Source organism: Varanus komodoensis, unplaced genomic scaffold (genome assembly GCF_004798865.1).
Source record: "Varanus komodoensis strain SLA01 unplaced genomic scaffold, ASM479886v1 scaffold76, whole genome shotgun sequence".
Classification (NCBI taxonomy): domain Eukaryota; kingdom Metazoa; phylum Chordata; class Lepidosauria; order Squamata; family Varanidae; genus Varanus; species Varanus komodoensis.
This window is the reverse complement of record NW_025336429.1, coordinates 342,045-354,073: the sequence shown is the minus strand read 5'-3', so window position 1 is coordinate 354,073 and position 12,029 is coordinate 342,045. Positions and strand designations below refer to the sequence as shown.

Sequence of the window (12,029 nt, the reverse complement as noted above, 5' to 3'; positions counted from 1 at the left end):
CCGATTATTTGCCTTAGCATTGTACCATTTAAAAACCAACCCTGCCAGGGCAAATGTGCCTCTAAATACAGTCCGTTGTCCGTATTGTACTTGCAGGCGCGCGGGGGGATCTGTGACTGAAACGGAGCTACAGAGTTAGTACTGCGGGCAAGGAAGCCCGGCTGAAGGCGAGACAGAGTGGCTCGAAACGACAACCCTGCAATGTAGTTCAGTCACTGCGCCGCCTTTTGTGAACTGGGAATCGGGCAGTGGCTGCGACAATTTATGAACTGTATTTATTGGGTTTTTATGTACGTGCCGAGATGTTTCGGTTTTTTAAGTCTAATTATATAACTGTTTATTTATGTTTATTTAATGTTGTAAGCCGCCCCGAGGCTTTTTGCGAATGGGGCGGCATAGAAATGGTTTAAATAAATCAATAAATAATCCCTGCAGAGTAGTGCATTCCTGATGTCCCAGCATTGCAGTTCGGAATCGGAGACTAGATACAGCAACCTCCCATGCTAATTTTCCTTTTGTTGCAGGTTCTGCAGGGGTGTTGGGTTGAGGTTGGCTTGGATTTCCAGCCTCCCCCCCAAAAAAATCCCGTTCCAAATACTCCTTTTAGGTTGCAGCAAATATCAATTATTTCAGCGGTGGTCAACTTCCAGGAATCTAGTGCCCCAGACCCTATTCCGCCTGGATACTCCCAGGAAAGTGATTTTGCTTCAAAGCAAGACACTTCTTATTTTAAAGAGAAGCTGATGCACGCGCGGCTTCCACGTGGTCACATTTCAGCAGTGGTGCTTTTTGTTTGCATAATGTTCAGCTGCAGTCCTGATTTTGAAAATTCTTCTTTGGCTTTCCTCAGGAGTCCTTCCAAATCCATTGCAATTGGCTACATATTTTAGTAATGTATCTTCCGTCAATTTTCACTCCGTTTTCCTCTGATCCTCAACCAGCTTTTCTTATAAGTTCTGCAAACAGATTGAACGGAGAGGGAGATAAAAATGCACCTTTGCCTATAGGAAATTATTCTGTTTCTTGCACTGTATTTACGTGCCACTCCCCCATCCCGCGCTTGCAAGGGGTCCTTCTTGATCCTACTTTATCCTCACAGCACTCTTGTGAGGTAGGTCAAGTTAGGTTGTTCCCCAGTAGTCTGTAATGGCCATGTGAGGATTAGAAACCTCATCTCCTGAGAGTCCCACACCCTAACCACTAGGCAACACTGATCATTCTTATGTTGACAGCAAAAGCCACCTTTATCATTATTCCTATTGTTAGAGTGTGTGAGGGAACGCAAATGAGGCAAATGAGCTCACAACGAGAGTAAAATCTTGGCTTCCTCGTTGATGTCTACGACTCGCTATCAAAGCAGCGCGAAGCAGGGAGGGAAATAAACTATGAGACCATCGATAGAGCCCGCATATCACTCTTCAATTTTACTATCTCTGCGATAGCCACGCAAGTGTGCAAACTTCCGGTATGACGTTGCAAGCGGCTACTGGCCCATAGAGATAGAAGAGGTCGAGGCGAGCAGCTTCACTCTGTTCCGGGTTGATTTGGGCTGCGGGGGGTCGCGCTGACGTGGATATCAGTCCCATGCGCTGCGCGGGCCCTACTCCCAGGGAGGCGCGCACAGAAAGGCAGCTGTGCGGTGCAGCCGTGTATGTGTCTACTCAGAAGTAAGCACCATTGAGTTCAATGACGCTTACTCTCAGGTAAGCGGTGCAAGATCTCAACCTCTGGCTGGCAATCCTGCACGCCCTTGCCTGGGACAATATCGCACGGAAATGAGCGCGGCTCACTCCGGAGCAAGTCACAAGCCCCTGAAGCGAAGGCACAAGGAACGACCTCAGCTGGCTGGCGTTAATGACCGTACGTACTGTCCTGCTGGGGACAATGGCAGCTGTAGTCCAGCACATTGTTATGGAGTTACTATGCAAATACTGCGCTTTTAACTACCAATGCTAATGCTGCATTGCTTTATACTTCCTGTTCTTACCTTTGACCAGGATGCAATAAGTCCTTCATGACTCCTCAGACTAACAGCCTGCAGTGTTCTCAGTTCTATACATGAAACATGGTGTCAGAAGTGATTTGGATCTGGACAGACCCTCTTGTTTGGAGGGCAGCAGCCCCGGGACACAGCACTGATTTGTGAGTTACAGCTTGAGACCGTTCATTGTGCATTTTCTGATACTGGAGGGCTCTGAGGCTTACCGACCGCATGGCTGCTATGAATTGCATACCTCCCCCAGTGGGGATGAAAATCGGTGGGGATTGTAGCAGCAACTGGGAAACTTTCAGAGCTGAATTTGAGGATTACTCCCTGGCTACAGGGCTGAATGAGAAATCTGCAGCAGTGCAGGCAGCCGCTCTGAGAAGAGTCACGGGCAGTGAATGCAGGCGTGTGTATAAGCACAATCTGAACCTCTCAGCAGAGCAGCAAGAGAATGTTACAGCCATTCTGGATGCACTAGAAGCTTATTTCAAACCTGCTAAAAATGTCATTTATGAAAGATATGTGTTTGGACGCTGCAAACAAGAGGAGGGAGAATCTCTTGACAACTTTGTTGCTCGCTTACGAGAAAAAGCATCAACTTGTGAATATGGCACCCTGAAAGATGAACTAATAAGGGACAAAATTGTTCTTGGTATATCTAATGAGAGCACATGCAGGTGTCTTCGAAGAGAACGCGACTTAACGCTAAACACAGCCATAGAAACGTGTCGTACAGCAGAGCTCACTGACTGACATCTGAAAGTGATGGAACAGGACAGACTGACAGCATAAACGTTGCAATGTAGCAACGGCACATAAGCAAACCGCAAAGACAGCAACACATGCTTAGCGCAAATGCTGCCAACTCTACAGCATGCAAATATTGTGGGACTGTGCATCAAGGAATTAAAGAACAGTGTCCAGCATATGGAAAGTCTTGTAGGTCTTGTAGAAGAGCAAATCATTTTGCTAAAGTTTGCTTGTCAAGTAAAAAACAGGTGTCATCTGGGAAATTACACGCTATGGAGGATGCGCCTGCATATGAGGAGGAGCCACGCATCGCTGAAGTGATATACAGCAGTGAATTAATCGGTGCTCTGCAATCCAGAGGAAAGAAATGGTTTGTCACTTTAATATTAAATAATAAGCCTCAATCCTGCCAGCTCGATTCGGGAGCGACATGTGATGTGATGTGATGTGCTTGAGAGACAAAATGATGTTAGCACCGGAAGTACTACTACTGCCAAGTGACACCAAACTAAAGTTATACTCAGGTGAAATTATGAAATCTCTTGGACTGTTCAGGACGGAATGTGTCGTACGTGGACTGACACACAAGCTAGAGTTTGAAATTGTGGAAGCTTGCTAAAAGCCACTGTTATCTGGCTCAACCTGCGAGCGTCTGGGGCTGATGCATTTCTCCATCCCTGCAGAGCTCAATGTGATGGACAATCAATTTAAAGGGCCCTTGACAAGACAACTGGTACTACAGGAATTTGGTGATGTTTTTACAGGGCCTGTTGAATCTGTTCCTGGGGAAGTTCATTTTGACCTTGATGTGAGTGTCCTTCCAGTCCAGTGTGTACCATGCAATGTGCCAGTGGCCTTGAAGAGGCAGTTAAGGCACAGCTTCACCGGTGTGAGGCTGATGGTCATATCGCACCAGTGACCGAACCAACTGATTGGATTAGCAACATGGTGATTGTAAAGAAGCCTGATAAGCTAAGAATATGTATAGATCCCAAATTTTTAACCAGGCACTGAAACGATCTCATTACATAATGCCAACTCTCGAGGATGTTTTGTACAAGCTGCCTAAAGCACGTCTGTTCACACTTGTTGATGCCCGGGATGCATTTTTACAGTGTAAGTTGGATACTGCAAGTAGCTGTATGAGAACCTTCTAGACTCCCTGGGGCAGGAAAAGGTGGCTCAGTCTGCCTTTTGGAGCCTCAGTTGCACCAGAGGTGTATCAATGTAAACCACATGAACTATTGGCCGGACTTAAAGGTATTGAGCCAATAGCTGATGACATACTTGTAGTTGGCTGTGGTGATCCAGATGGAGAAGCAGAGCAAGATCATCATTGCAAACTGCTGAACCTGATGAATCATTTTAGGCAAGTGAAACTGAGGCTTGGCGTGAAAAAACTGCAGTTCAAGGTCAAACAGGTCCGCTTTCATGGTCATATCCTTTCATTGGAGGGTTTGAAGGCTGACCCAGAAAAAATCGGCCATACTGGATATACTGCAGCTGGAAAATGTGAAATCTCTGCAGCGCTTTATAGGATTTATTACCTATTTGGCAAAGTTCCTACCACGTCTCTCAGAGGTTTGCAAGCCTTTGAGAAGACTTTTGGACAAGGATGCAGTTTGGCATTGGCTTCCTAAGCATGATAATGCAGTGCAGGAAATCAAACGTTTGGTCACGGATACACCTGTCCTTAAATGCTATGATGTTACAAACTGGTAACTATTCAAAGTGACGCAAGCAAAAGTGGACTTGGGGGTTGCCTGTTGCAAGCTGGACAGCCGATAGCTTTTGCTTCAAGGGCACTGACCCCTACAGAGCAAAGCTATGCACAAAGAGAGAAGGAATGTCTGAGTATTGTGTTCGCCTGCCAGCGCTTTCATCACTACCTTTATGGTCGTGGCAAGATCACGGCAGAAACTGACCATAAGCCTCTGATATCTGTTTTCAAGAAACCGCTTTTGTGTGCTCCTAAGCACTTACAGAACATGTTGCTCACATTGCAAAACTATTGTCTCAATGTGGTTTATAAACCTGGACCTGAAATGTACATCAGTGACACTCTTAGCAGAGCTACTGCAGCAAGTGGTACATCTGAGTGTACACAACACACAGTTTGCAGTGTCCAACAGGACCTGGATGCCCTGTCACAGATTAATAATTCAGACTATTTAAACGTCACAGACCAGCGACTGCTTCAGATAAAACAGCACACAGAAATTGACAAGAGTTTGCAAGTACTTAAATCTGTTGTCCTGAACGGCTGGCCAGATTCAAAGGAAGAGGTGCCATTAATTGTGAGAGAATACTGGACTTTCAGAGATGAAATCGGCATTCAGGATGGCATACTATGTAAGGGGCCAAGAGTCATCATTCCTCAATCTTTGAGGTCGGAGATGTTGAAACGCATTCATGCCAGTCACATTGGTGGAGAAGCATGCTATAGGCAGGCACGAGATACCCTCTACTGGCCCAACATGCAGAATGAGATTTTGTTAGTTGTTGCTCAGCATGCAATGAGTATGCACAACAGAAAGAACCCATGATGTCACATGTGCTGCCCACCCGGCCTTGGCAAATTGTAAGTATGGATTTACTGAATTATGCGGGGCAAGATTTTCTAATTGTCGATCACTATTCTGACTTTTGGGAAATTGAGCTCCTTCCTGACCCGTCTGCTGAAACTACAATCAGGCGCTGTAAAGTACAATTTGCACGTCATGGCCTACCAGATAGGGTAATCTCAGATAATGGACCCCAATTTGCATGTGAGCAATGCAAATTCTCTACAGATTGGGGATCTGTGCATGTTACCTCATCCCCGCAGCACCCACAAGCTAATGGCAAAGCAGAATCAGCTGTAAAGATAGTGAAGAACCTTTTCAAGAAGTCCAAGTATGATGGTAGTGACCCGTGGAAGGCCGTTCTACATTGGAGGAACACCCCATCAAAGGCATGGACAGTAGTCCTGCACAGCGTTTGATGTCAAGGAGACTGAAGACGTCATTGCCTGTGGCCAACAAACTGCTCGAGCCTTGTGTGGTTACAGGTGTTCTGGAGAAACTGCGGGGGAGGAAACCAGTCTCCAAACTGACATATGACGTGTCTGCCAAAGACTTAACCTGAACTAAGCATTGGAGAGCCAATCCGTATGAAGCCACTTCTTGGCGACAGGACTGGTCGCTGGAGGCTGGGTACCTGTGTTCAGAGGGCTGCCCCTCGCTCTTATGTTGTGGATGTGGATGGCAGTCTCTACCGTCGCAATCGAGTGGATCTGCGAGTGGCAGAACAACCCACCTCACAAGCTTATGAGAGTCCTGCACATGATTCTCCGGAGGGGTTCAATGCCCCTAGTCCTGCTGGACCAAGTAAGCAATGTAGAGACAAGACTACTGTCATACCTGAAGGAAACAATAGGATGAAATAATGCAACCGCACATACTAGTAAGTTCTTCTGTGCCAAACACACCAGTCAGGAAACAGGGCAGTTTCTTATCAACACCTTTTGGAGCTAAACAGCAAAATCCCTGTGGCCTTGCAAAGTGGCCGAGTTTCAAGACCTCCAGAGAGACTTAATCTGTAGCCATCCACTAGTAACACAGTATGTTATGTTTAAGATTGTTCGGGATCTGTTTTTAGGTTCATTGTTTACACACTGTTGAATTATATGTAAAAAGGGTAGATGTTATGGAGTTACTATGCAAATACTGTGCTTTTAACTACCAATGGTAATATTGCATTGCTTTATATTTCCTGCTTCCTGTTCTTACCTTTGACCCGGATGCAGTAATACAGTCCTTCATGACTCCTCAGACTAACAGCCTGCAGTGACATCAGTTCTATACATGCAACACACATCTGGAAGGTGCCAGACTGGGGAAGTCTGCTTTCCCACTGGACTGCACTGCTGGGCTGTCATAAGCACTGGCTCTCCACACTTTCAGGTAGAGGGAGGTTCTTCCTACTGCCACCAACCCTTTCGCACAAAGCGTTCCCAGCGGTGGACTTTTGGCAACCCTTTTTCTCACACTGCAGTTCCCATCATCCTTTACCATTGGCCATAGCAGCTGGGGAAGGTGCAGTTCAGCTGCATCTGGAGGTGGAAAGTTAGAGACGTCCTGCAAGGGCTGCTTGGAGCCTTCTGCATGCAGTAGACGTGCTGGCTCTGCTCCCCTGAGTTAGGGATTTGGGAACGCCAAGGCCCTCTCTTCTTCACTCGGGGGTTTTTAGGGTTTTGCTCGTGAAGGCAATGCCTTGATTGCAGCCATCACTGTTGCAGGTTGATCCTGCTTTTATAGCATACAAATATCTTATGAGGACCTCACACAGATAAGCCTTCAAAGCTTCTCCTCTGGATCCGATAGTGGCCCAATAGCTTGGCCGATACTGAAAACATACATATTGAAACATGCCCCTTGTGTGAACAGTCGGCTTTTACCGCCCCAGGAGTCCCATTCAGAAGCACCTCCCTTCCGTGATTCCACACGGTATTGCCCACACTGCCATGTACGAAGTCACAAGAGCTAGAAACTCTTCTTTAAAAAGGAAAGAAAGGGGTAACAGACTGCATTAGGAGCTCCTGTGGAGTCAGGAAATACTCTTGTATATATTTCTCTAACCTATAGCCTGACCCCAACCATCCATGATTTCATATCACTACCTAATGAAGTAAAGGGAAAGTACTTGTTGGGTTAGGTATGTGGGAACTGCTGGAGTCCAGAAGTTGGGCAGAGATGGGCCCAAGAGGGAAGGCTAAAGAAGGCCTCCTGCAACCTTTCCATCCCAAGCTGCTCCAGAATTTTCCCAGGGATGGAGAACTAGTCTGTAGCTCCCAAGTTCCCCCCTTTTCCATTTCTGAAGACATTAGCCATCCTCCAGTCATCCGGCACTTCACTCATCATCCACAATTTCTCAATCAACAGTGGTTCTGAGAGTTCCTTTGGCCAAATCCTTTATTACTGTGGGATGTAGCTCAACAGGCCCTGGAGGTCTGGACTCATTCAAATAATTAGGTGTTCCTTAACCATTTGCTTGTCAAATTGTGATCCTGCCCCTTCAGCTTGTACTTTACCTGTGCCAGAACCATCATAGACTCTTTCTTTAGGGAGAAGACTGAACTAAAGTAGGAATCGAGTATTACTCTCTTTTCTTGGTTATCTGTTATGATGTAGTCACCCCCACTGAGTAGCTGAATCACCCTTTCTTTTCTATGTACTTTACCATGCATGTATCCAAAGAAAGTATTTTTGTTGCCTCGCTAAGCTCAGCTCATTCTCTGCTTTAGCCTTCCTGACACCATTTCTGCAATTCTATGCTACCTCCCTGTATTCTTCCTTTGTATCCTTGCCTCCTTCCGTTTCCTGAATATGTCCTGTTTTGCTTTCAGGTCATATCTAAGCATTTTTGTGAAGCCACACTGGCTTCTTCTGGTGTCTCTTCTCTTTTCTTCTTCATTGGAATAGTTTGTTAAGTGTCCCTTTAGAATTCCCTTTTTTAAACCTTCCCATCCATCTTGGACTCCTTTGCTCATTAGCATCACTTGCTAGGGGAACTTACTTATCCTTGCTCTGAGTTTATTAAAATTGATGTTCTTAAAAATCCAGGTTATGTTTGGATTTTTATACTTGCTGTAGGAGGAAGTGATCAGCAACACAAGTTGGGAATCTCTTGCAGGAGGCATGTTTGGCAGAATTTGTCTCCCAACAGCTGTTTGGGGGGGTTGAAGTCCCCCAATTTGCTTTTCAAAAGTTTCTCGAGTTTCCTTCCCAAAGCTTCCAAGTCTGATGTGATTTCTTCAAAGTTCCAACTGGTGGTATCTTTTGTTCCCACATGAATGAAAGGACAGGATACGTATCAGAGGACTGTACAGGCAATCACAACTCTTCGGTCACGACTCTGATGTTTCCTGCAGCGAGACAGCATACCTGGCGAGTCCACAGGTTTTCACAACATCTGTTGTGCACACACGCTTCGGTGAGATTCCCAGGTGTGCACGAGAAGCTGACCGTTTTGTTGGGACTGATAGTTCAATCTCTGAGGAGGATGGGGAGCTGGCTGAGCCGGATGAGGCTCAGAGCTCAAACTCTGATAACCAAATTGTTGGTGCAACGGACAGACCTGCACCTGGAGACTCTCAGTACCGGTCTGGGTCTGCTCTGGAAGAAAGTGTTTCCAGAGTACCTGTGGGGCCTAGTCTCCCCACCTGTAGGAATGAGGATGATGGATGAAAACATCCAGAGGGAGGGGATTTGGAACTGGGTAGTCTCTCATATGGAGAGCGCCGGCCTCCTAAGAGGCTGGACCCAAAGGCCCAATACCAATTAGGGGCTCAGAACACAGGCATGCCGGTTCCCTAGCACCCCTCCTTCCAGAGACAGGCCTTGAACAGCCTGTCCTAAGCAAAGCTTTGGGTAAAGGGGGACAGAGAGGGTTCAACGTCTCACTTGGTGTATGCTCAGAGACTTGTGTAGAATAAAGACACTTACAAGAAGCATTGGAGAGTCTGTCCTGCTGGAGAGGGAATACCTAGCTCACAACAAATCCGTGGGGTCCCACCCCACACAGCACGGAGTCCCCTGCAACTACCCTTCCTCTCGTTATCGTGGGCTTTGGGATCCTTGGCTCTGCTTGGCTGGCCATCACCTTCTAGCTCGCTGTTCCACGGCTGCCCCGGAGCACCTCCTCTGCAGACACCCTCCGGTCTCCTCCTGCTGAGACGTTGGTTCCGTGGTTCCAGCGGTGCAGAGTGCCTTCTAGTGCTTTGACTCCGTCACTGTTTTCCAGGGGATTTCCTCTCCTTCATGCTCCCTTGCTCAGGATTCTCCTCTTCTGCCTCAGCTGCTGTTCTTCCAGCTCCTGAACTTCACTTCGCCGTAGCAGTTCCAACACTGTCTGAGAGCCCTTTGTCTTCTCGTATTCTCGAGGGTGGACGCTCGCGGCTCCAGTCCTCTTGCTCTTCCTTCCAGCTTGCACTTGTTGTGCAGGTGGGCCCTGTGATCTCAGACAGACACTGCAGGTTGCCACCCCTGAACAATCTTGCCCTCCATAGTTTGCACTTTTTATTCTGTTACTGACTGTACGGGTTTGGCCTGTTCTTTATTCTGTCTTCCCTGGAGGCTATTGGCGGAATCCTGCTAGAATGTGTGTTTTGCAAGAAAAGCATCTACAGATGTTTGGCCAGGATCCTGTAATTTCTATGCTCTGTTGGAGCAACAGAGAATAAGAGTGATTTTAGGGATGTGTGTTTGGGGGGGGGGGGGGGAGGTCAACAGTTCCCAGCATGCCCCAGCCTAGCAGGGGAATGCTGGGAGTTGTAAGACTTTTCTTTGCAGAAACACACACAGAATTGCACCCTTTGGGTGTTTCTAGATGAGGAACTTGCTATGAGGCGAGACTGAGGGAACTGGGTCTCTTCAGCCTAGAGGAGACTCGGAGGGGAGCTGGTGGCGACATACAGGTATGTGAGGGGATGTCACACGGAGGTGGGTAGAGACCTGTTCTCCCCTGCAGAGGAAGGCAGGACGCCCTTCAACGGAGCAAAGCTCAGGGAGCCAAGGTTCAATTTGGATGCCAGGAAGCATTTCCTGACAGTTAGGACCCCGAGGGTGCGGAATGGGCTTCCACGAGAGGTCGTTGAGGCCCCATCATGAGGGTGTTCAAGGATAGGCTGGACGTGCACATGGTGGGCATGTCGTAAGTGGAGCCGGCTGGAGCCGGGGGTCAGACTAGATGGCCCGGGAGACCCCTTCCGACTCACTCTGTTTCTATGTTTCTGTATAACAAATTTCTACTGTTGCCACTTATCATGGCCAGCAGCCACCCATTGCGTAAAGCAGCCTTCTGTAGCTCTCAGATGTGCTTGGACTACAACTCCCATCATCTTCATGCAGCATGGCCACTGGCCAGCTGATCATTGGTCTTGTAGTCTCAATACCTATGAAAGGTGCCTAGCCGGGAAAGTCTAGATTATAATGTTGGGTATTGACCAAAGCAGCTTGGGATTAGACCACATTGAGCGACCTTCAAAAACCCACCACCCCTCGACCCAGCCAACCTCACAGGGTTGTTGGGGGAGGCCAAAAGAAGAGGACTGTCATTTCCTGCTTCCCAGGAATAACATCCCCCCACAGGGGAAAGCTGCTGCTGTAGGAAGGATGTTTCCCCCACTGTCAAAAAGAAACTTCAGCTACTAACTTCCTGACCTGCAGCGCAGAGCAAAAATGTTCTCGCCCCATCCACAGGCCAAACCGCCACTGACTGCCGCTGAACAAGAAACTAGTGAGGGACAATCGGCCCAGAAGCCGCTTGCCCCCTTGCTCCATTGTTGGAAAATGAATCTCCCTCGTCTTCTTTCTGTCTCTGCCCCTTCTCTTTTGAGCCTACCCACCTTCAGCAATGTGAAATGGTTTGGCAGACAGTAATTTCCTGAAGAGCGGGCTAAAAATGCAGTAAAGAAAGATATAAATAAATTTAAGTTTTCCAGATATTCAGCACCTACACCCACCGCCCCCATCAAGCTTTTCGCATGCACAGTGCCATCCAGCTGCTGAATTAAGGTCTTTCCGCTGTGGCCGGATGCTGCTGCTGGTACATAGTATTCCCTTGTTCTGCACTTGTGAATGGCCTTGGCTTCACATGGGCTGGAGTGGCCCTTCCAGGATTCAGTGAAGCCATCAAGCAAAGTTATGCAGATGGCAGAGTTGGCCACCGCTCGCTTATCACATTTGAACGAAGCCACACCACTGCCCCCTCTCTGGCCCCTCAGGGAGGAATCTGCCTGCTCCACTCCCCTGGAGAGGGGCCAGGCCAGTGACTCTATTTAAGCCGTCCAGAGACTTTTAGTAATGGGACAGCACAGAAAAACGTAACATAAATAAAATTAAATAAAATAACAAACACTGGTGCAAAATAGAGCTGCCAGGTTGCTGACAGGGACGGGGCGTTATGCTCACATGACTCCAGTCCTCCATCAGCTTCACTGGCTTCCCATTGAAGCCCAGGCCCAATTCAAGGTGTTGGTGATGACCTATAGAGCCCTAAACGGCTTGGGTCCGGGCTACCTGAACGAGTGCTTACGTCCGTATATGCCCAACCGCCCTTTGAGATCTGCGGGAGAGTCCCTTCTCCGGGAACCCTCCATGAAAGAAATTAGGAGAGTAAGTACTCGGAGGAGGGCTTTCTCTGCGGTGGAACTCAACCTATGGAATTCACTCCCCAAAGAGGTCCGCCTGGCACCGTCGTTACTGGTTTTTCGGCGCCAGGTAAAGACCTTTTTATTTAAACATCATTTTAA

At 47.7% G+C, this 12,029-nt stretch overlaps 1 protein-coding gene across 1 annotated transcript in view; it reads right to left on the bottom strand.

Moving 5' to 3' along the window:
• Positions 1–12,029, bottom strand: part of LOC123035061 — an 87,189-nt gene that overhangs the window by 33,277 nt on the left and 41,883 nt on the right. The window lies entirely within an intron of this gene.